We start from the raw sequence: 25,727 nt of genomic DNA on the forward strand, positions 1-25,727 counted from the left end.
TTATATTGGTTTTAACTTGCTACTCAATTGCCCATTCAGTCAGTTCAGCGAGATACTTCTAACAGAGAGAAAATTTCTTTTTCTTGTTGTGTTTAATAATTTATGACTCTTAGCAAGCTCCATTTTTCTGTTAGTTGCTCTCCGTCCAGATAATTATGGCTATGTTGAAAGATCCATGATCTAGGAGAGACCCCTAAGGGTTTTCACTTGATACATCTTCCCAAGGAGAAAACGGACATTAATTCTCTTCTCTTTGCTCCTAATTTTTTTAAGTGGAGTTTAAATATTCACCTCATGGTTTCAAATGGCACCTGATGTTCTTTTAGGTGCCAAAAAGGTATTCACTGATTTTCTTCCAGATGCCAAAAAGATGTCCACTACAATGCTCATCTGTGCTGTATCTAACACCAGTTTTAGATCTAACCCAAATTACAACTGTAGATTCTAGGAGACACATGACCATCCAAGTAATAGGTATTGTAATAGTTGCTTTTGTGCTTTTGTTGCCATAGCTGTATCTCTAACACAAACAGTAAAAAAATTAATTATATTATTAAATACAAGTCAACATGCTGTAACAGTGGTCTATTCATGACTCTGCCACAGATTTGTGATGTGTACCATCACAAAGCTCTCTTGGCTTCAGGTCCCAGTTGTCTTCTCAGTATTTTACATCCTTTTTAAATGTAACGTACTTAGGGTATGAGCTGTGTTTTCTTATGGCTGTCTGTGACAACCCACACAGTGATTTTTGAGCTGTTGGCAATTCTTAGATGGAGCTCCAAGGTACTACTGCACTAACAAACTTAAATAATAATGTGTATCAGAAATGTAGGACTGTGAATGACTTAGCATTGTTCACTGTTCTCCTTCATGATGCTTTCTATCACCAGGATGGAGGTTGATTTCTCTCACAAATGCAGGCACAGCTAGAGACTGGACTAAGTTTTTCTGCTGGTTCAGTTAGAAAGGAGTCCTATCATAGCTGTCAGGCAAGCCTATAGACCTAAGTATTCACTTCACTGAGAAATTCACTGAGAAATAAGGATGGGACATTTAGATTTCCTGCTTGTTCTCCTTAGAGTGTTATTTAACTCAGGAGGGAAGCCAGAATAACTAGTCAGGAGAATACAGATGCTGCTGCAGTTACTTAACTGTTTGCACCTGAAAAGGAGGTGGTCCTCCTTCTGTAGCTGCCTCCTTGTGCAAGCCTCATCCCACCAGGACTCTTAGTTCATGGATCTGTATGTATAATGCAGAAGACTTCAATTTATTTAGGTATTTATGTCATCAACAACATCTGTATTAATTTATTTATTTAATGGCGGTAGAGTAAGTCCTTAATCAAAGTAAGCATCTAACTATTTGAGATCCAAGCCTGATATCACCAACTAGACTTTCCAAAAGACTCACCCAATATGTCTGGTAAGTGTTGCCTGACTCCTGAAATGAGATGCCTGTTCATTCCACAGAAATGAGATTCTGCTTCACTATCTGAGACTCGATGGTTGTGTTTTGTAAAGCTATGGATGGAAAAGGAAAGTAAAAGCAAACAGAGATGTTCAAAGTTACATCTTCAAAGATAGCACTGTGTTAAAAAAGAAAGGAGGGTTTTTGACAATATGATCACATTTCATTACATCTGATACAGAATTATATTTTTACAGTAAATGTATTCATTTTTAACACTCATGTTTTTAATTAATGAAAAGGTTTTACTTCTACAAAACTGAAAAAGTAATGCTTACAAGAAACTGTAATTTGTAAGTTGGTAGAAGATGAACATTCGAACTTTTTTATTGTGAGAATTTCTATATGATCTCCTAAATTTCCTAATACACTGCAGTGAAATATCTGGTTCTCAGATATGTTTTTTGACAGTTTAATAAGAGAGAAGAAGAGATTTCTTGCTACAGTATTTCAGGAATAAGTTCACTCATGTAATGCCTAGAGCAGGGGCAAAAAAAAAGGATAATCTGTGTAAAAGAAGATCAGACACCCAGTGCTCATCCTACAACTATTCCCTTTGTGTTGAAGGTAGGTAAGTGCTGCTTTAATGAGCTATGGGTAGAGGTGTTAGTCTGAACGAAGTGTTACTGCACAGAGGCTGCAAATAATGTGCCATTAGCTGCACTTCCATGAGAGAAGCTGTTTGAAAAATAAATTATAAAAATTATTCCACTGTGAGAGATTCAGCATATGTGATCAAGAGATGCAAGTTTGACACTACATGCTGAAAGTGAGACTTCAGTAGTACGAATATTCAATACATAAGGAATTCTAGTGGGTTCTGTCTCCCTATTCTATGGAAACAATTATGAAAATCAAATGTTTATAAATGACACCAAACTGCAGTCTTCAGTGTAATTTTTAGAAAAAATGAAATATCTTAATACTAGAAGTGCTCCTACCCTGCTGTTCAGAGAAAATGGGATAAGAAGTTCCTACAGTGTCAGCTGATTCCTGCTTTGTTGAACAATATTGAAATCAGCTTGATTTTCCATTGATGTTTTGTTTTCTTAATTCCCCCTAAAAGAGTAAGTGCTGACAATGCAAGTGCTGAGCTTATGGATAGAAGGCCTGAATTTATTGAATTGCAAAAAAACTTGGCTTCATACAGAGATTGGTTTGTTTGGGTTTCCTGTATTTTTAGGGTGGATTTTTTTCTGAATTTTGACTGGAAAATGAGATTATGGATTGAAGATGCTGGGGTCCCTTGAGTGTAATTCTGGCAGCCAGTAACTGAACTTAAATAACCAGGCATGCAGCCTATACAGCCATGATATGTGTCACTATTCAAACAATTTAGATGCTGTTTGGATCTACTTTGCTGTTTTCATAATATTTTATTGAAGAAATTAGGGAACACAGAGCCCCTCCATTTCAAACTCTTCTGGTTTAACATAGCTTTTCAGTAAAAATAAGCTTCTCTATTCAAAGAAGTTATCGTAAGCAAGGAGGAAAGATAAAATTGGACCTTAGATGTGTTTTGTTTCCCTGAGAAAAGAAGGGTGGCAGTGATGAAAGACTTGGAGCTGATCTAGGATTTCTCAACAGAATATTTATTTACCATTATATACTATCATTTCTGAAATAAAAAATAAAAATTCTCAGCACACAAGCAAAACATTTCAATATTAAGGAAATTTAATATATCATTTGACTTAAGGAAATATACACAGACATAGACCATTTTTGAGATTCAGCCTTTTAATCTCAAGCATAAGTAACAAATCTTGTTAGCTATCTGAATCTTTAAGAGGGATGGGTAAAGGCAGAAGTTCCCTTTCCAGCCCTAAAAGTTAATGTGGTGTAAGAACAATTTCCCTCTGCCAAAGGAAAAATCATTGGTTTCATATGTGAAAGTTACAACATTAAATTACACTCACTGAGTACAGTTGTCTAAGATCAGTCCCTAACTGTCAACCATTATGTAGTCTGTCTCTGTAAAGTAATTTTTCAATCTTTCAATTAAGTGCACTGTATAATTTTATGGCTTCAGTCTGCATGCACTGTTCATGCACAACTGTGTTAAACAACGACAGGAGCAGCCTGGAATGAGAAAGAGACTACAGGGAGGATCCAGTCTGACAATGAAGCTGACACAGCAAAGGTAAAAGAGGCTTAAGGTCTGACAGACAGCCATGATTTTTAATTATCCATTCTCACTGCTGATTGTTGCAACTCATCTCGCCCCCACACTTCTCCCTTTCTCTACCCTCATCTTCATCGCATGCCTGTTCCCTCCTCTCTTCTTCACATCCTGAAATGCCCTTGTCTCCCTTTCCCTGCCTTTTCTTTGTCCCGTTTAACTGATCTCCACCTACCCAAACCCTTATCAAACAAAATAAAAATGTTTGGAACTCGCAGGGTGTTTCCTGACAGGCTGTTACTCATTCCTTCCCTGTGACTCAACCTCTCTCATTCCCACTCTCCTGCTGTGTGGTGAGCCCTTCATTTCTGGTATACGCCCTCACCTTACATATCTTTTGTATTTTCAGGTGGCAAGCACCTTTAAGGAAAAGACAATCTGCTCCTTCACTGTGCAATCAGACCTTTCCATGCATTAGGGTGTATTCAATACCAATATAAATTACATGCATTTTCAAAATTAATGAGAATAGTTAGCCATAGTTAATGGCTAACTATTGAACATAATGACCTCTATGGTATTTTTAACAAATCATTTTAAATGAAGGTACGTACCTATAATGAATGGCAGAGGATCTCAATGTTCTCACATCACACATGTTCAGTAATAACTCTGCAAAATGAACATATCAAATCTTAGCAGATACTCCCTAACTTTACTCACTAATGGGAATTCTGGTATTCCAGACAGTCATAACTTTGGAAATATGTCAGAAGACAGAAATAAGAATAAATAAATTAAAAAAAAAAAAAACCCACACCAAAAAAACCCTGTTCTGTGGGTGGCCACATGCAAAATTTACAAAAGTAAAAGGCTCTTAGATGTCTATCTCAGATTTTATCTCAGATTTTTTTTGTCAATTCAGCCTGTTTCTGATATATTCAGCATGTCAAGAAATGAAAAAGAAAAGAAAGAAGAAAAAAGAAGAGTGAGATAACAATATATCTCTATAAAATATCTATAAAATATCTTAAGGACAACCACAGTGATGTTGCAGGAAGGTACTGTGGAAGTATTGGCATACAGGGTCAAATACAGCTAATTGAGTCAGGTACAATGAATACACCATCAAGTATAATGACATCTTCCTCCTAAATGACACAGAAAAGCAGATTCTTTCAGAACACATTATTACACTTTAAAGTAGTCTCCTTTATGATAGTCATTACCAAAATATTTCACACAAGAGATTCATCCTATTAAGAACCCTTGAAACTTATATAAAATTAATTATATTTTACCTAAGGTTTTTTGATTGGTTCTAATTAATTAAAATATTCTTGGATTGCAATAACTTTGTGCTGTTTAGTTACTCAAACACAGGCTTTTGATTATTTCATTTCTGTTCCATATAGGTAGCTTTCCCTTTATTACATGTACAGGTTGTAAAGTACCAGCTGTGGCCCATCTAACTAATAGTTATTCATCATATAATGTAATCTTATATGGAAATATTTCAGATGCTGCATACAATATTTTAAGATCCTCCTGGGTGATAGACACTACCTTACATAACGTTCTAATCTTACGGGTGTTTCTCTCCTTCTTCCAGGCTCTGCAAACTTTCTGACATAAAAGCAGGCTTTCAGCATCCAATACTAAGATTTGATTGTTCAAAGAAATGCATATGAGTTACACATCTTTGGTCCATTCAAGGCACCTAACTTCACAGACATGTACACTGTGGCATTTTAGTTTATGAGCACAATTCAGTCTCCACTCCCTCCAGCCTGCCTCCCTAAGATATCAATGAAAAAAAAGCAGTCACAGGATTTAGTCTAAATATTGTGTATATGGGAACCATATCCAAAGGGGAATATAACAAATGAACTTGATTCTCCTCTGATGTGTTTTTTAGAAGGTGTAGTATGTTCTGTAATTAACAACAAACAGTAGTTATTAAAATCCACATGTTGACGGGGAAAAGAATCCCAAATATCTTCCATTGTTTTAACCAAAACATTTTCACCTTCATTTTTTACATCAATCTCTTTTGCATCTCTGAAATTTTTGACAGTTCCATCCTTGAAACATCTAGCTAGAAAAGAAGTGCTTCCTGGTAACATTGTACAAAGTCCTGACATAATTTTAAAGAAAAATAATCTGGCCTTGTATGTTGTACTGCACAGAAGTATTGTAAACTACTACATAATTAAAAAACAAGGTTTTTTACCTTGTTGCTTTAAAGGAAGCAATCAATAGAAGTCTTAAATTTTACTGGGTCAAAGAGACCAGATTCCTTGCTGGTGTGCAGACTGGCTGTTTTAAGGAGGCTGAATGAATTGGTAATTTCAGTGAAAATAATTTCTAGTGCAGGGGTTTTCTCATTTGGATTTTCTCACCAGAGGACGGAACTATAAATTTTCAAGCAAAGATAAAAACCACTAAGGAAAAGAAGCAGAAGCCTCACAGAGAAAACCAAAACACAGCAAAAGCTTTGAAAAAATCCAACCAAGAAACAAACCCAGATCGCTTTAGGGATATGTAGTTAACATTGAAAAGCACTGTATTTTTTTCTACAGACACTTGTTTAGGGAAATAGCAGTAAGCCACTGTGTTTTTAGGGAAGAACAAACAGCCGCAACTAATGGTTCCCATGGAAGACTCCTGTAGAATGTAAAAGTCTGTGGGTAGCCGAGTTCTGGTCCATATGTACAATTTTGTTCAATTAAAATTTGTAACTGTGAGAAGAGATGATCCCGTAGGAATTACCTATATGTAACAGTGGTAAAGACAAAAGAGACTAAAAGGCTACTTGCACAAGGCAGTCATTTAAGAGTTCAGAACAGCTTATTATGAGAGGAGCCTCACAAGAAAGCGCCACATTAGAAGCCATGTTCCTGACACTGGTGAGCTAAGATACTGGGACTTAGCAGTAAAACACTTGTTCAGCAGTTACTAGATAAGCTGAATATCTATTTTAAATGAGGTATAGATCTTATCAGTCAACAGTGTTGCTACTGCTGTTGAATTTGGGAAAATTATTTGGAATGAGTTAAAAGAATTGTGTTTCAAGGAACGGTGACAAAGAAATCAATTAAGCTTGGCACAACTTTTATTATAATTGATGCAGAGCTAAATAAAAAATGCAGCCTCTCACACAGAAAGTCTTTAGCTACGAAGCACTGGAAACTAAGGAGCTACATAAAGTGTAACTCCATGAACAGTAGGTAAGATAAGTCTCTGGTTTGATCTAGCACCGTTTTTCTTATAAAGCACATCTTTTAACAATGATAAGAGGGAAGTAGCACTAGTCAGTGAAGCCTTGTATCCAGTAAAACTGATTTTTTACTTACCATGTCCAACTGTGCATGTCAGACTCTAAATGTATTTCATTTGGCAAAGCACTGAAGCTGTTATACTCTCTCTGAGCCAAATTTTGCCCTTCACTTCAGGCACACAGCTCCGATTGACTCCAATGGAAGTTGTACAGAAGGAGATAGATTGTGTAAATTAGGTATGCCCTTGAGATAGTGAAGGAAGATTCACTGCTGAACCCTGGAGTGGGAGTTCACCAAGTGCCAGTAAAGTCAATCTCAGCAGTCAGTCCTTCCCAACTCATCAGAGCAGTGGTTTGAAAGATCACACACTGCTTGAAAAACAAAAGGACTTTCACAGCTTTGAGGCAGGCCTTCCCTTCAATCATTATCTCAGAAGCTGTCCATCCTCAAAGACTTTTGTTTCTGTACTGTTATCGGTGAAAGGTACTGCTATTTCCTCAAAATTGTTTTACCCAGATCTGTTCAAGGCCCTTTCTTACCTATACTGCCACCAGCTACATATCTACTTTTCTCCTTGCCCTAGCATTGGTTATTCACTTTGAATTTGGATTTCTTTCCCTCTTAGAATCAATTTTTGGTTTTCTCCCAGGTTGAGTGATACTTTTTGTGTCATGCAAAGTTTAACAGATAGGTGCTCTAACTTGGACCTCTCAGTTTAACCTTAGTGATAACAAAGGCCTCGAAGCATAATGGAAATAACCAACCACAGCTCACTGCAGTTCTCCCACACTCACATCTTTAAGTAAAAAACATGCATCTGTTCTGAAAATCCCAAAAGTCATGGATACCGTAGTAGATGTGCAAAGAAACAAATACCAGAACCAAATCAATAGCACCAATTCCAGTTTATATTTTTATATGCTTTTAGTGCAGAGATAAAAAATTATCCTCTAGGTCATACTCACAAAAAAATGAAGGTCAAATTCTGCTTTGCTATTCACATCCCAGGTTCAGCTCGTCTTGTAGATTAAATACATATGTTCAGCAAGTAGATGAGAAGGTTTCAGCTTAAATTTTATGGATCTATTTAGCATGGTCTTCTAAGGAAAAAAAAAATTTTTTTGTAAGTATTGTCACATAGAAGGACAAGATGCCCTATGCAGGTATTTGCAGAAAAAGAATTATCTTGTTAAAACAAGGGAAATATGTTACAGACTTAGACCCAGAATGGCTTGTGAAAAAGATAAAGCATAATAAAACAGAGATAAGAGTGTGATGGAAGAAGTAAGTGACTAAATGACTTAAGTATGTTAGGTTTATAAGTTACCAGACAAAATTGTATCTTTTCTGGTTATTTCTATCAGATAACAGCAGTTTGTTTGGGGGTTTCTGCCTCCAACCATCAGACCCTCTGCTATTGTCTAGGAGGGAAAGGGAGTGAGAGAGGGAAAGGTCAGTTTTCAATTACTGATTTGGTCTCCAAAAAAACTTTAGTCCACCTCTTGCTGTTGTCTGGAAGCACTATACATGTACACTTGGTGACTTCATAATGTTAGTGCCTGGCCTGTTGTATAAAGTGTTCTAAATATATAATCCTAGAAAATATAAAATTTTCTGTAAGCAAAGAGAGAGGTCAGCCTTCTCTTGTTACTTCTCTGTTCGACAAAAGCAGCCTTCGGTGAAGTATTCCAGGATTCAGTCATTTTCTTCATTCAAGAAAAAACTTAGAACTTGAAACATCTTAATGCTCTGTAAAGTCACAGTCTGCCTTGCTGGTGAAATACGGACACATCATCTTTTTCTCCATTTCTACTTGGATTGCTACTAACAAGATCTTTCAAAATATTTGATCATTAATTACAAAGTTCCAATGAATAGTCTGCTGGTTTCACACGTACACATGCAATCCACTACTGACAGTTTTCTAAGTGACTCCAGAGATTATTTTTTTCCATTGGATTTGTGAACAAAATTGCTGAGAGGCAGATCTTAATGAATTTGATGTTAGTCCTTCGTTCAAATAAAGACACAGTCATTTACTATTATGTGCCCCATACTGAAAATCCCCTACTTATAAATCAGATACATGAAAATCAAATTCTCCTACAAATAACAACTTTCAAAACCTCCTTATCAACACTGAAGGTTCAAAGGAGTGAAGAGATGCCTGCCAGCCCTGTTTGATGAAGCATTTTCTTGAACTATCAGCTATCAAGGATCTCCTCAGTACTCCAAACCCTTCTGACTGCCTTTCAAAATCTTTCAATCCATCTCTCAGAAAAATAAACAAACAAAATCCTTCCTTGATCCTTGCAAATGAGCAAGATGGTTTGGTGGAAGATTTTTACAGTTTTTTTAACTCATTTAGCAACTTCTAGACACCACAAAAAGCCAGCAAGTCCCTTAAACACACAGGGCTCAGCAAAAAGAGGGAGAGACTTCTGGAATTCAAGCCATTATAAGCCCCTGCATTTCTCAATTTACATTTTATATATACAACAAAAATCTGATCCAAGAAATCATTTTGTCTTCCAACTACCTTTCCAATTCTCTTTCCCCTTTCTACTTTTCTTTGAGTATGTTGTTTATGAGTTAAACAAAAAAATTAAAAGTATGTTCAATAGTAAATATTTTCATTTCACTTGTTTGATCCATTTCTACATAATTTATAGAATAAATGATAGAATAACAAGTTTCTTACCCGTTTTATTTATTTCTACTTAGTATTATAAATGAGTACAAACTCTGTACTAAGTAAACATAAATGAATTTTATATAAAATAAGAGGGTAGAATTAGTATTTTATAAATGTCATGGGTAAGAAACTACCCTCCTTTATCTGATAACTGTTAACAAAAGTGCAAGAGGTATTCTACATCAGGAAACTTAACAGATAAAAAAATTTTCTTTGCAGATTAGGTTATACCAAACCTTAAATATCTGATTAATTAAATGGAACAATTAATCCCAACATCTGGTTTTCACAAATAAATCTTTTATCAATTTTAAAAGCAAGGAAAAAAAACTACAAGACTTGCTAAGACTAATTCAAATGAATAACAGAATCACAGACTACATTTAGTAAAAAAGGACATTTTCTATCAAAGATTTTCAGCCACAGAATTATATAATGAGTTAACTGATATTTTCCCTTTATGAATATTATTATTCTTGTCAGAGGTTTTTTTGAATACTTTAGTGCTTTCCTTCAAAACATTTTTCTTTCCTTACTGATGTGGCTGGATTAAGCATTAGCAATTTTGGTGACCTTTTACATTCAGAAATGCTAGAACACTGTTGAAGCTCACCTGATTCATTGAGGCTTAATTCCTCACTGCCAATGATTACAGTGGGAACCATTCTCTAGTGGGTTAGAGCCAAAGAGACCCAGGGAGGAAATGTTAGTGACAGCCAGGTTAATAAGGGGAGTTTGTACTGACATTTTTCTGGGAATGTTAGTTTTTGGTTGTTTGTTTTTTTTTTTTTTCTTTATTTTTTTTCATAGCTGGAAAGGGCAGCACTCAGAAAGTTAATTTGGATAGCACTATTAACAGCAACTTGTTCATAGAAATTTACTTCTCTAAGGTTTGTTCCATCTCATTATTACTGATTTTTTTTTTTTGCTTGCATTGTGCATACCATATGATTTGTAACATGCAGTCACAGTTGAAGTCAAACCCTGAAAGCTGCAATTCAGTTGAAATAACTGGATTCTGTAGTCACTCAGTAATAGTCTTAGAGCCTTCTATGGCTTAGAGAAACTTGATTTCCCTAAAAGAGAGAGACTTCCTAGAGCTCCACTTACAGTAGAAGCATTTGAATATTTAATATTTATTGCAAATCTTTACAGAAATTATACAAAGTACTTTCCTTATATGAAAGAAACATAAAGGCTAAGTTTGATTTTCCTTTATCAGTTTATTCAATTTGCAGAAAAGATAGACTCACAATTAATTTTGCAGTAAAGTAAGAATAACATTGTGATGGAAATACGTTAATCTATTTAATGCAGAATAGTAAAGTCAGCATCACTAGAGAAACAAGGATCATCGATACTTTTAAGTAATATTTAAAGGATTGTATGCTTTGGCTTAAAGTGTGTCCTATACAAAATAGGGACCTACCAAAAGAGTTTGAAAAAAAATTGAATACCTAGAGACAAACATCTGTACATAGATAAATGCCTGTGTAATGCAGTCCAGCATAAATTATATCTTGTCCTAATGAAGAAAATAGAACACTTGCATAAAAATTGCCAGTAGCTGCACATTCACTGTGCAGGTGTGTTCTTCCATGATTCATAGGGGAAATAAGCATATATACCTACCATATTTACATATAGTCGTAATCAGCCAAACACATGATAAAGATGGAAATAACCTTGTAACAAGCCAGCTTGCTCCTTCTAGTAGTAGGAAGCCTCCGCAAGGCCCAGACAATTAATAGGTCCTGTTCATTTATGACCAGTTAACAATTAATAGACATCACCTGGCTTCTGTTATAAAATGCAAGGTAAGACCAAAGACAATGCTCTTGGAAAGCTGTGGAAAACACGAAAGAAAAAGGAAAAACAAACAAATAACAAACAAAAACCCCCACCCTAACACCAATAAAATGTGTTAAAATCTTAAGGGATTAAACCTAGAAGACAGTGTTCCTGTGAAAGAACTGCAGCAATAGAGAAGTTTGTGTGTAAGCAGGAGACGTTTATTTTAGGACACACATTTTGAATACTTCCCCAGACAGTTGTATTAGCTATAGTAGCCTCCTCAGCAGTCTCATTCCCCAAGCATAGCACTCCTGGAATTGTCTCCAGATTGCTATGTGTCAGAAATATTTTCATAAAACGGAATCTTTTATCCACTTTTAGGGCAAGTGCTGCTATTTGCAGGAAAAAAAGATCCCAGCGATTTTGGAGATGCAGCATACATTAAGTGTTACAGCACCTCCATCAAATTTTAAAAGGCCAAGTATCTGCAGCAGCTGGGATGCAATGTCAACAAATTCCTTCACCAGCTGATGTGCCCAACATGCTGCCTAAGCATTGGTACCTTCCTCTCTTGTGAGTCACTGTTCCAGGTCACAACCAGCTCCATGTTTTTTAGGATTTTGGAGTTGCTTTTATGTTTTTTGCTAGAGCAGCAGGACCTAGACTTGCTCCATGGAGTCCCCTAACAGGAAAAACTCAGACCTGAATATCAGCTGCTCACCACAGATGTGGCAAAGTAACCTAGACTGTTTAAGGAAACACTATCCATTCACAAGACTCGTTGCCCCTTTTACTTGCTCCTCTCTTCCCTCTCTGACAGTTTTTTGCTATTTTTAGCATCCTCCTCTTTATTCTGAATTCTCAGCAGAAGACAGGTACTTTACAGCTGAAGTGCAAGGTACAGGTTCACTGGGGATGCTGATCATGTAGTCCTCATTGGCCTAGGGCCATCAACAACAATCAACACCTTTCTAATCTGTCATCCTAGAAGACTCATAACACCATTACCAAAGGGCTCCTTAGCATGTATCAACATGTACACTACCCTCAGGAAATATCACACTAACTTTTCCTTATATTCCAGGGAAAATTAGGCCCCTGTGGCCTTGGGGCTCCATATAGCTGAAATTTTGGCAACTTTGACTCTTCTATCTATCTCCTGTGCTCATTAAAAGTACTTGAGAATATTATCTGATTATATTAATTTCTGTAATATTAAAGAAAAAATCTAGAGAGAGAATGTCTGATACGGTTTATGATATGTACATTTTACTTTACAAACTAAGTTCTTTTCCAGTTTTCTCTTCCTAAAACTACAGTCGTGTGGCAACAGGTAAGGCATTTCCACCACCTACATTTTGTGACAAATTTTAAGTTCAGATGTAGTTTCAGAGGAGACAGGTGGAAAAATAAAAGTGAGAAAATATTTTTTTTAAAATATTTCTGGGGGGAACAATTAATCATCTTTTACAGGTACTCAAAGAACAGAAGCAGCCTCACAGATCATCATCCTTTATTAAATTTCTGCAGTGAACTCAGCTGCAATCTCTACAAGGAAAACTGACATTGCTTTTACCTACAGGCAAAGCTACCGTGAGGTTTCACGCAGGAACTTGTGTGGTATGGTATATAGAAACCCAAGCAGATAAAGCAGTAGAGAGGTGTGTGATGCCAGCTCATGGAAAAGGGGGCTAGCTTTTCACAGTGTACTTCCAGAGGCTCTGGGTGAGACCATAGACTGGATTCTTCCTTGGGTTCTTCCAACAGTTCTTAATTACTTCTGAAGCTGACCAGTCAGAGTGAGATCAGATAGTCAGATCTAATCTGGCATCAAATCACACCTGTCTAGTGCTTCCAAGGAAAGAGACTACCTGGACATAAGACAACTGTTTACCAGAATTACCAGTTATAAGTGGTTCCTGGAAAAATTACTTCAGTAGAACATGACAACAATGGCTGAAATGATTAAGCCATTTCATATTCTGTACTCCAGGTCAAGTCTTTACTTTGTTGTTGTTTGCTCTTTTTATGAAAACCAGCCTTTTCAACTGAGCTGTGTGTAAATCTATTTCTCTTGTAAATATTTGGTCCCTAACACACTCTTGTCCTGGGAAAAAACCTCTGAACACTTTTGAATGAATCCATAGAAAGGTAAACCCTCCAATTCAACAGCATACAGCCAACAAATATGGAGTATCATGTTCTGTTACATTAATCCCAGACCCACCAATACAACACATAAATATTTCCATATGGTTTCCAAATAAATCTCTCATACCCCATATTCCATAAATTGTTCCCTCAAGAGGTATAAGCTATTGAATATTAGTCACCTATTCCAACTCTCATGGGAGCAGCAGACCTGATTTTCCACAGTGTGCTCAGGCAACTCCACTGAAGTTAGCATGTCCCAGAAAATAACAGTCATGGAGTTGGTGTGAGCAGATTTTTCTCCCTCTGGTTTGGTAAAATTGCAGGGATCAGGTGAGCATGCTCTGGCATTTGCCAGCCAGCTTATAGGTGTTGACTCATGCACCCTGACATGGGCTTCCAGGGCTGCAGCTCCAACAAGATCCCTCTTGCAGACTGTATCTGCACTGGGTTAGTGGGACGCAAAACCCTACTTCTGGATGTAGTTTCAGTCTTCCCTTATATATTCTGTGGGACTATTTGTAATGTTTATTTATAAATGATGAATATTTCACCACAGTTTGTTAATGCGTTAGCACAGAAGTAATGCATGTGAAAAAGAAATTCTTATGAGCCTTTGGTTTGTGCCGCATAAAACATGGTCTCATACCTAGTCTCCCACTAGACATCAATTTCTGCTTTAAATAGTCTAACTACAACTTCCTGAGTATAATATAAAAGGCACAACCCTTAAAAATGCAGTGAATATTCATCCCACAGGATGACTGGACTAGACGAGTAAAGTGGCAGTTCTTTACAGTCACACTCTATGTTATAAAAATCATTATAGTAATGAGTTCCTCTAAATATATTCCTACAATTCAGGGAAAAGTTTTCCAGTAGAACTAAAATTCCCTTTGTGAATCTAATGTGTATGAGACAGGGTTCAGAAACTTTGCAGTCTCATTATTTTTCTCAACAAAACATGAGCATCCGTATAGGTCTGCATGTAGATTAATGTTTTCCTGACTTTCAGCATTTTTTTTTTCTGGAAACACAAGAAATACTTCAGGAAGGGGAAACTAATTTGGCTTCATTTCAAACTGGAAGGGCTTTTTCCTCTCAGAAGAACAAGATTTAAAATAAGTGCTGGGGAAATGGTTCTTTGCAAACCTGAGCATGAATACGAACTGTGGCTTTGTATTTCCTGATCAGGATGGAAACAGAAACACGGGCCGTTTAGACCTAAACCCTAAAATTAACTCAGAGAGCACCATTCAAAAACACTTCCTTAAGTCAGCAGGGGAGGAGGACAATGAAAGGCTTGATGAGAGTTTGTTGAATAAAGAGGAAATAAGGGAGGGATGAGGGAAATGACAGTGGACACTCAACCTCTTACAAACTGTTTTAAATCTCCTCCATGTGCATACATTCTACTTATTAGCATGACCAATTTGCAAAGAAGTATTTACTTACCCCAAACGTGGGCATGCCTTTTGCACAACACTTTAGACTTCCTAGGCTCATGCACTGGAGAAAGAATCATAACCATGTTAAGGTTTTTAGGTGAAATTTATTTGGAAAGGCAGCAGTGATAACAATATTACCTTAGTCAGCCCTGTGCAAGACACCTATCTCCACAGGACTCTATTTGTGTCATTATTATACTTACTTTAACACAGGAAAGAAAATGTCTATAATTGCAAATTATTTATTAATACTTTTATTACTTAAGCTGTCTTGTACTAGGCCTGCTGTGAATAAATTATAAGGTCAAAGGGCAAGTTGTTTATATCAGTGACTAGACCAGATTATTACAGTGAGAAATGGTTAGCACATCCTGTTATTGCTACTACCAGAAAAAACATTACATGAAAAGAACTAGACAGACCAGTTGCTTGAGTTCTCAAAAGGTTTTATTTTTAGCCTAATGATAGAAATGTCTGTGTTTGCACAGGAAACAAGAATGATTGATACAAGAGAGTGGAAATAAAATGCTTCATCCAATTTTCAGTGTTACATTAAAGACTACTCCTGTAGTGTCAGAGAAACGTTCAGTGACCCTTAGAGTGACGACTTTTCCATCAGTCCCCTACAACCCCCCACTTCTCTAGTCTTGAAAGCTCCTACACACAAATCAATTCCTTGTGCAAGTTAGAGCATTTTCAGAAGTACTTTGGCTGTGCCAGTGAATAATGATGCTACGGAGAACAGCTGGCATAGCAAGAATAGCTTGTCCTTCCCCCAAGGCGTTTCAAGTTGGCCCTGTGGGAATGGTGGCAGAAAGCGGATAGATGTCATGCTGTTCCCCAGTGGAGTCTTTTGCTGTTGCTGTAAATTGCTTTAAGCTCTTTTTGTTACAGTTGTTCAAAAAGTACTTATTTGGGGTTAGGGACATGGATCAAAATGTAATCACCCTCGACTAAGTCATCAATACCCACTTTCCAAGGACCTCAGTAAGGCTTCCACACATATTAGGGTCATCTTCCAGGTACTAACAACAACTCTAGCTTGGGTAAAAATACTCTAGAAGTTAAACTAACGTTAGAAAACTTGCTGTATCAGAAAACTGGGTAAAGTCCTGCCCACACTGGTATCACCAGTACTTTTGCTATTAACATAGTGCAAGCAAAGCTAGTATTTCATTGAGTGCAGTATTTAATTTCTTTTGTTGAAATTAGCATTATGCTTCAGTTCTGAATGTTCAGAGAATGTTCATTGTTGTTAATTAAGTTACTTATTAGTGTTTCAGAAATGCCTTAAGGTTTCAGTCAGGAGCAGTGCCCAGTTATGCTGTAAGTGAACTGAAATTAAGTGAAAAGGGCTGTTTCAAAAGAAATACTAGGACTTGCTCTTATATCCCTGTTGTGGTTTAACCTATCAGGCAGCTAAACAACACAAAGCCGTTTGCTCACAACCCACAATGGGATGGGGAAGAGAATCAGAAAAAAGGTAAAACTTGTAGGTCAAGATTAAGACAGTTTAATGGGACAGAAAAGGAAGGGAAATAATAATAATAATAATAATAATAATAATAATAATAATAATAATAATAATAATAATAAAAGAAGCAAGCGATGTACAATGGAATTGCTCTGATCCAATGCCCAGGCCAACCAAGCAGTGGGCCACCACATCCCAGGCAGTCCCCTCTAGTTTTATTTTTCATCATGATGCCATATGGTATGGGATATCCCTGTGGTTACTTGAGGTCAGCTGTCTCAGCTGTGTCCCCTTCCAACTGCTTGTACATCCCCAGCTATTTGCTGTTGATGGCTAGAGAGGCAGAGAAGGCCTTGACTCTGTGCAAGTGCTGCTCAGCAGCAGCTAAAACATCCCTGTGTTATCAACATTATTCTCATCCTAAATACAAAACACAGCACTGCACCAGCTATTAAGAAGAAAATTATCTCTGTCCCAGCTGAAACCAGGACAACTCTCTATCTCCATATGATCATAAATCAAAGAGGAGGGAGTTGGTCATTTTGGGTGTCTTTCCAGCAAAGGAAATGAAACACTCAGGTTTGTATAAACAGAACTAAATATTGGGGATTTCTGAACTCCTGTAGCAATGTCCTCCATAACTTGATGGTTGCCTGATTTAAAGCTGACATAGAGATTTCAATTAAGCGAACACTTGGGGAATTTCTGTTGTTGCTATTTTGACGATTTTTTAAGACCAAAATAATACAACTTTCTAATTCATTTGAGCTATGATTCTGTTTCTTGTACGTCTTCATTTTCTTTAGAAGGGGAATGCAATTCTCCCTCAGCCAAAAACCTCCATTTGGTTTACAAGAGCCACTTTATTGTGGAAGCGCTGATGCCGAGGGAAGAAATATTTCTCTCAGCCTGAAATCCTTGAACTTGGGGTGTGCAAAAGGGACAGGTACAGATCCGTGCTGTAGCTGGGAGAAGTACAGAAAAGATACAAAAAGACTGGAAGCTGCAGAAAGGCATCTCAGAATCCTTCTCCTTTGCTGGCAAAGGAGTTTTACAGCGACTACACACAGCCTTGTCCATTCAATAGCTAAAATAGCTTACACAGGAATTTACATAAACATTTACAGAGAAGAGTGGAACAATCTTCAGCAAGGCAATCCTATCCTGCTGTTTCACTCTGCAGTTCTGGCAGTTCACAGGAGGAAGGTATAAGTGACATATACAAGTGTCTTCCAATATGCTGGGACAGACTTTCATAAGTCATGTTAACTTTTCCAAAACTTCCAGAAGACCTAGGAGGGGAAGGAGAAAAAAGTATAAACAATTTGCTCTCAAATGTCATGTTTGGGCTGGCTGAAGTCCTCAAGCAACCTCACTCTAATCAAAGATGAGGAAGGGGAGATTTTAAGCCTTTTTTCAAAGCTCAAGAAATGATGGAAAACAAGTTTTTCCTTCTTGTCTGGACACTTTGAGGGCTGGGGAGAAATTGGCCAGTGCTCCCTTCTTGATCCCACTTTGACTCAGAGGGATGGGATCATGAAGCAACAGGAATCTTTTGTGTGTTTTTGAGAAAGCAAGTTGAACAAATGAAGCTAGAAGAGCACAGCAGCTCGGTGCACTATTTTAACAACTGAATGACTGTTTGTAGTTAGCTTATAAATCTTAAACTCCTCACTTCATTTAAAAGATTGAAAGGTAGAGGGACATTATGAAAAGCTGGATATATAAGTACTTCATACACTATATTATTTATCACTAAAGTTTATTAAGTAAAGCCACTTGAAAGGCATTTTTTGGAGCTAAAGACAAGACTGACCTGAAAATTATGCAGGTACATTATTTCAGCAGAGAACCTAAAACTAGTCAGACAAAGAAGGAATTGTGGAATACATGCAAACAGTATAAGTCATTTAAAGCAAATATACTATGCTTATGAGCTCTGGCTATTTTAAAAAAGAATGAAGAGAGAAGATAAGAGAATGCAAGGAAGAGGAAAGATCAGATTATTTGCTTCCTAATAGCCATCCTTTTCTGTTTGTCCTAAGAAGGGTATTTAACCTTAATTCCAAGTTATATCATTTGACTGCAAGCAATCAGGGATGCTTCAGGACAACTGAGTGATCATATCACGGGCTGTGGAAGAAAGCAAGCCAGGAGGGACTTCTGGGGACAACATCACAGAACCCAGCAACACAATGATATGTGGAACCTCTATTATTTTTTTTCTCCTCTATTAAACAAACTTAGAGATACTTTATTTCTGTTTCTCTGAGCTATGTGGTGTCCATCTTGCAGCTAGTCCTCAGATTTTGGTAGGTAGCTTCTAAAACCAGGAAGATTTTCTACTAGTCATTGAATTTTTCACCATGTTAAGACAGGACATTTTGTCATCAAAATAAGATAAGATACATGAAGTTTCTCTGATTTAAACCCAAGGCAAATACTAGTCAAAGATAGAAGTCAATGCCAAAAAATCAAAAGTTCAAATTCTAGAGACAGAGTATAATCCTATCTTAAATGAGGCCTATGTGTTGCATTTCTGTAGCTAACACGGAGGTCTTGTTTTACCAGTGCTTTAACACAGTGCCTGTATACATTCTCATGCCAACATCATCTCCTGGAATTCAACTGTTTTATATTTGTTTTTCTCCTAGGCCCAGGCAACAGTGTGGAAATGTCATAGTTTCAGCTCCAGCAACAAGGTATGAAGAGGAGGCACTATAAAGAGGAACAAAGAGGTGGGGTGATGAAAGATGAGGTGCTGGGGCAGAGCTGTAAAAAGCCCTGAAAACGCATCTGCAGAGTAGATGTAAGAAGCCACATGATAAGATAAAGTGAATAGTGTGTGGTAAAGAAGCAACAGTTATTAAAGAACCTGAGATAAAAAGAGGATAATTTAGAAAATTAATTAAATATCCTAGGGGTTAGGAGGAGCAGGGAAAAATAAACCCCTAGAGTAAAAAAAAAAAAAGGAAAAAAAAGAAGAAAAAGAAGAGGAGGTGGAGGTAAATAGCATCTGTGGAAAGGGTTGGGAGTACTGATGATTATTAGGAAGCTTTTTCATTTTCTGCCAGAGTCTGTAAATCTTACCTTTTACCCTGAACCCAGAGGTGTGGAAACTTGAGTATAAATTCAGAAGTTTTGATACTTTTCCAGATCTTACCTAAATCGCATAAACCTCCTTATATGTAATAGAGCTTAGCGAGAAATAACTTAGGAACTCTTTTTTTTTCTGATGCTACTTAGCACAGATGGATGGATTATTCACCCTCAGTAATATTGATGGCAAATACCTCTTTTCTGTGTGAGAATCATTTGCGAATAACCTTGATTCCTCTTGGGGTTTTTTTTTGTTTGTTTGCTTGTTTTTTGTTTTGTTTTGTTTTTTTTTTAACGTACCTACTCTCTGAAATTAACATTTGCACAAGTTAGGTGAGTAGACTAATTTTTGTCAGCATCAGAAAAGGTGGACTTCATTTGACTATAATCAGAACATGAGGAAATACGCAGCGGTACACTCTCAGTCCTTCAGCTTTTCTTTCATAGACTATGCCGTAAATGTTGTTTGAGTGTAACAGATACCTGCCTGAATCTGCAGAAAGCTTGAAGCAGTGCTGTAGAGGTGTGATGCTCCTCTTTGTTTCAAGAACAGTTAGCTAAGTTGTTTTTAAGCATCAACATTAAATTACTTTCTACACTGTTCAAAGCATGTTTTGGAAGGAGGAGAAGCATCTGAAACACACAGATCCACACAGACTTCTCTGAGGGCTGTTCTCTTTGGTGTGCTTTTAATAACACATGGGAGGGGTGAAGAGTGCAATTGTTCTTATTTTCTTAAAGAGAAGGTTCAACTTTCAAAGGTTTTGGAAATGCCAACATGGGGATTCAGATACTGCACAGTTTTAAGTATTCACTGCCTCCTACTTGAAGCACTTTATTGGTTAGCTAAATCACGGGATATTCTTCCAGCTCACTAATTGGGTTAGTGTATCCTTTTAAACAGAGGAATAATGAACGCTCTTGTTTGTAAAGCAATAGCCTCGTTCGCATGCAAATACGGGTATTCACACAAATCAGCCATTCCTCAAACCTCCTCAGGAACAAAAAACTTTCTGTCTGAAACCGCAGGAGCAGCAGATAACAAGAGGCCTTGATATGGAGAGATCAAACAGTCATTTCAAATCCCTGTGAATGTTCATGAATACTGTTGTTCAATATTCATCCAGTTCTGGTTTTTTTCTGCATTACGGAAAACAAAATGTTAAAATACCATGTAAAAAAACTAAGAATATGAATGGTACTGCTTTCAAAACCAATTCATGTATTCATGTACTGCAATTCGGTGTAGTAGTATTGCCTTGTTTTTTGAAGACAAATTATTGTAAAAAAAAATGTAAAAACACTTTTAGGGATTCATTGTTTGTTCAAATTGGACATAGCTCAAGCCCAAACAGTAGGTCCAATAAGTATGAGGTAATCCATAATTTCAGATGCCTGAAAATTCAAGATACACAGTATCTAAGCAGATGAGAAATAAGACTTGCCATATGAAGTTTTACCAGAAATTCTTCGCCAATTCTCCAAGACTTCTCAAAGGATGAGTTATGTCCTCATCTGGCTATAAAAATAGCTGTTTAGCCATAAAGTATTATACAAAAGTAAGTGAAAAGAAAAGAGCCTTGCAAAGAGTGACAGCTCCAAGGGTAACTTGGCACCCTTTCCTCACTCTGTTTTTATAGCTGTAGGAATTCTTTATTACTTTTTCTCAAGCTGTCATCAGAGCAACAGAAACCGCTGTTATTTGGGTTTCTATTCTCTTCAGATGGAAAGAAAGAGATGTAATAAAGGCAGGTCATGAGCAATAGGTTGTAATCTATCCACAAAATGGCCCCACCTTGCTATTTGTTCCCTTGTATTGTGTTCGAACAGACTCCCAGTAAATATGTCTGCTTCACATTGATCATCACTGATAGCAGCATCCCTAATAGTGACTCCATCTTGACAGAAAAATGGTAAGTATCATTGTGCTCCAATGTTTTTGTCTCTTTCTACAGCCACTGCAAAACAAAGCTGTTAATTTATCTGACGAAAGACATGATGGTGAATGTTATGTAAAACCCAGATGTTTCCCCACTGATTTCTTAAATAGGAGCACATAATTGTGATGATTGGAAGGCCATTAAACCAAACTACTTGTAAGCAGAAGAGAAAGAAGACCTCAGCTTACACTTTCACTGTGACAAGCTTCTATGCATAAGATGTCTGTCGTTCTGCTCACTGTTTTATAAACCTAAATAATTCCCCCAGTTCTTCTCCATCTGTTTTCTCACGACAATGTTAACGTTCACTTAAATAAGCATAGCAGCATTAACCTTTTGAACTCATTGTCTCTCAACTCTGCTCAGATCAGTCAGACTTGTGGTCTAGAAAGTTGACTCTTCTCTCAATTTTGACAGATTTTCTTATTATCCCCTGCTGACCTGTAGAGTATTGCACTGGCTCAATTCCTGAGGCACCTACAAGTTTCAGACGGACTCAGCCTCTCCGTCTGATTTCCTGTCATGAGAAGCCTCAGTGGTATGCTTTTTATTTCAGTTTATTCCTTTCCTCTCAACAGATATAATTAATTCTTTTGCATTCCTTTTAGCAGGCCTTGCATATCACATTTTCATCCTCAATGTAAAGACTGCTTCAGAAAGTCTGTCTTCAAGAAAAAATTTTGACAGAACACATAGCAGCAAGTGCATTAATATGTTTTATGCAGATCTGATTTTACTGATACTGTCTACAGTAAATTGTATAGAAGTCACAGAAGCCATTACCTCTTTGATTCAGTCTTCCTGTTTGCATAAGTACTATTAGTTCTGGTAACTAAGGCTGATAGGTTAAGCTTAGAGAGAGCAAAATGGTGAAGATGGCTACTCTTCATTCATGAAAAGGACGCATGTGGAAGAAATTATGACTGTTATCTAGAGTAAAGCTAAAGCTTTGAATAGTGCCATTCCACACAGAGGCTGATAAGTAGCTAAAAGCATAAGTGCATAAAAAACTAATTTGGATTTAAAAAATTACATGCTTTGATGAATCTCCAGTAACAGTCCAGGTATGTATTTTTAACCCTTAATGCAAATATGACTTAGGTCAGTCACTTTTTACTGCTATATGTTGATTTCTCCTCTTTCACTGGCAGCTGTGCTAATATGAATTACATCACAATAGGCATGGGAATTACCACAAGTCAACTGGCCTGTAGTAAATTGGGGTAAACTTTAGACCAAGAAAGGGTTTTTTAGACAGGATTGGTGGTGCTGTTTGAGTTATGCTCAGGCAGGGACAGAAGTACAAGCACTCAGAAAGTTAAAAGCAAAAAGTGTAGGTATGACCTTGGGAAAGTCTTCAGAGAGGGAATATAATTGGAAAGAATGCTTAGAATATGGAGCAAGGAAGCTGTTACCTGCTTATTTCAACCCTGTTTGGAAAATATGCATTCAATACACTTTTATGAATGAACAGAAACAAGGATTGTCTTTGTCATCTGAGGACAACCGTTGAAATAAAGGCTAGCATTAAAAAGAGAAATCCCAAGAGTGTAGTACCAGGCATAAATAGTGTAGAAAAAGGTAAAAATATTAAGAACTCCACTCTTTTAGTGCAGTTATTCCATTGTAGCAGTTTCTGTTTTCTGTGCAGTAGGGTTTACGCTCTGGTCTGTCTGTAGCTGCTACAGAAAGCTTTCCCCTGATCCCTGGCTTGTTCTGCTGAGAAAAAGCTGTGAGAATGACTGTAGAGAGAAAAGGTTGAACTTGCTTAGGTGTGATCATCTATAACTCAAGGATTCAGAAGGGAGAACACAAGTATAAACAGGAATAGGATTAGTGTGGTGAGGTACCAGACAGGAGTCCCAGGCTGAGTGTATCATGACTGCCATTGATGGAGAGAGTGGCACTTCTCTGGTGCTGTGGGGCTTCTAGGAGAGCTGTGAGGGCAAACACTGGTCCAGGCAGCAGCAATCGTTTGGTTGACTCGGTCATCAGGGTGATGAGCACAGAAATGCTTAGCTTGAAACTTAGTGATTCCTAGCTATCTTTTGTGCATGCTAGTCTGTGAACAACTGCTTTATATATTTCATTGGATATGTTGTTCTAGCAGAATATCTTTGCATTTCTCTGAAGATGCCTAAACAAGCCAAGAAAAGAGGGACTGTAAGTAAGACAAGGCACAGAGACAGAGCAGTGTCATAACTTCATTGTTAACCCAGAGTTCACAGTGTTTCATGCAACAGCACAACAGGGCTGACACACTGCAGAAGCATCTACTCCAACATCAGTACTTACAGACACCTGGTAGCTCATGTGGGCCAAGAGGACCTGCTGTAGACCATACTGATTGGTACTACTCACAGAGACTAGCAGCAAAATACCACAGTTTAGTCCCCCGAGTGCACAGCACAATCCTCCATTTATGCATAGCTGCTAAGATGTGAGTCAGAAAGTGATTCCTCAAGGAACAGCAAGACAGCTTGCAGGCTGCCATAGGACTCTGTTGGAGGAAATGACAGGGAAAATCAGACACCAGTTAACTGAGCCACTGATCCAAAGCCCCTTTAAACACCTCGGTGACTCTCCTGAAAATAAGATGTAGGAGCTTTTCAAAAGATTACCCTTAATCTGTCAGAGCGTGCAAAACAACTTAATATTTTTATCTTTTTTTTTCAGCTAGTGAATTCAAATCCCTCTGCAACAATTCAACTAGCAAGTCAAACTTCTCCTACATAGCAAATGTCTGTCCTAAATTTGCAGAAAGGTGGGTCCTTTTGTTACTGAATTGTCCTGCACATGTCAGTCCTTCTATCAATGAGAGTCGTACTACTGAATCCAACAGCAGTAGCTCTGAGGCACCGCTGGTCTTCGTGTCTCTTTGAAATCTTGGTTTATACTGGTTTATACTTTGAAATCTTGGTTTATTGTGTTTGATCTAGTCACCCTCAAAGCACCAGTTCAGGTCAACAGACACAAACTTACTTGTCAACCTGGACCCAATGCATCATGGTTTTCTTTTAACCATTTAGCAACTTTTCTGCTCATGTTATATAGAATGCTCATGTTCTCAGCAAAGTAAATGAACTTTTTGTGATGATTTTCAGCTTATGCCTTAAACAGCAAATCAGCCCTCTGTCAGGCTTGTAAAAATACTTGAGACAGAGTGCAATAGAATCTATTTTGTCTTTCATTTCATATCCTGCTTTCCAGAAAGTATCAATGTTTGCTTTTCAGCCACACTGTTTGAGTATTAAGGTATTTTCTTCACCATCCTCAAAAGCTGATTATTCTAATGCAGCTCAGGAAAAATCTAGTATTTGACTTCTTTCAAGTCAGAAATACATAGTTTTATTTTAAAAAATTCTTTTAGATCATTTGGCATTAGATATATTCAAACCAAAGTCACCTTAATACTAAAAATCAAATTGTCAGTTATTAAATGTTCTGGCTAGTGATTATTAAAGAGCAGTGGTTGCTCTGGAGTAAGTGTACATTTCTCAGTGGCCAGATGTAATTTTGAAGTGCGTATTATCCATCTGAGCATGGAATTTTTAAATACCATGTTCTATTATATCCCTCCTATTGCATCCATTCTTACACCAATTTCCTTGTAAAATTAGATTTGTGCTAAGTTTCTCTCCCTTAAAGCAGTGAACCAGAGAACTGCAGTAATGTCTACTGCCTCTTACGCCATATTTAACCTTATACATGTGTTAGATATAGATTAACATCTATTCTGGGAGAAGTTTATGTTTTGTAGAATATGGCAGTTTCATTTTAAAAAACCAAATCAACATACCCTTCATGCTTTAGGAAAAAGAGGAGGATGTTTTCAGTGTTCTCCCCCACAGGCACCATTCTCCAGCTTTTCCAGTGTGACTGGGCTAATGGCACCACCATGATCAGTGTTTTTACAGTGTAATGAAACCTTGTTGAACAAAATGACTTTTTTTCAGTCACATAAATCATTATTTGCAACATGCTAAAATGTGACAGTATGAAACTTTTTCCAGTCTAAGAGACCTCTGCGGATTTAAAAATTTAATTTCGAGTTCAAGAACACAATCTCTAGGAGAGAGGGGATTCCACTCTGAAAAATTTGTATAAGCCAGAAGGCACACCATTTAGTCCCCTAGCAAAAAGAGAAAGTGGGGAAGGCACAGAAGGGTGATGAGATTTCTCCAGGTGGTTCACTGGGCTCCCTGCAGCTCCCACAAAGTGATGCTGGCTGAACTTGAGCAAATGTGCTGCAC

At 37.3% G+C, this 25,727-nt stretch overlaps 1 protein-coding gene across 15 annotated transcripts in view; it reads right to left on the reverse strand.

Annotated features, from left to right (window-relative positions):
• Window positions 1-25,727, reverse strand: part of EFNB2 (ephrin B2) — a 141,501-nt gene that overhangs the window by 15,855 nt on the left and 99,919 nt on the right. For 5 of the 15 annotated variants that reach the window (XR_010428440.1, XR_010428442.1, XR_010428450.1 and 2 more), the window contains 5 exons: window positions 23,770-23,974; window positions 14,969-20,674; window positions 8,201-8,294; window positions 7,839-7,973; window positions 4,207-4,264 (listed from right to left, as the gene is read on the reverse strand). The gene's annotated coding sequence lies outside the window, so the exon portion shown is untranslated. The remainder of the gene's footprint in view (window positions 1-4,206; window positions 4,265-7,838; window positions 7,974-8,200; window positions 8,295-14,968; window positions 20,675-23,769; window positions 23,975-25,727) is intronic. The other 10 variants (XR_010428444.1, XR_010428438.1, XR_010428443.1 and 7 more) reach the window with 6 other exon arrangements.

The sequence above is a fragment of the Pseudopipra pipra genome, chromosome 2 (genome assembly GCF_036250125.1).
Source record: "Pseudopipra pipra isolate bDixPip1 chromosome 2, bDixPip1.hap1, whole genome shotgun sequence".
In the NCBI taxonomy this organism is placed as follows: Eukaryota; Metazoa; Chordata; class Aves; order Passeriformes; family Pipridae; genus Pseudopipra; species Pseudopipra pipra.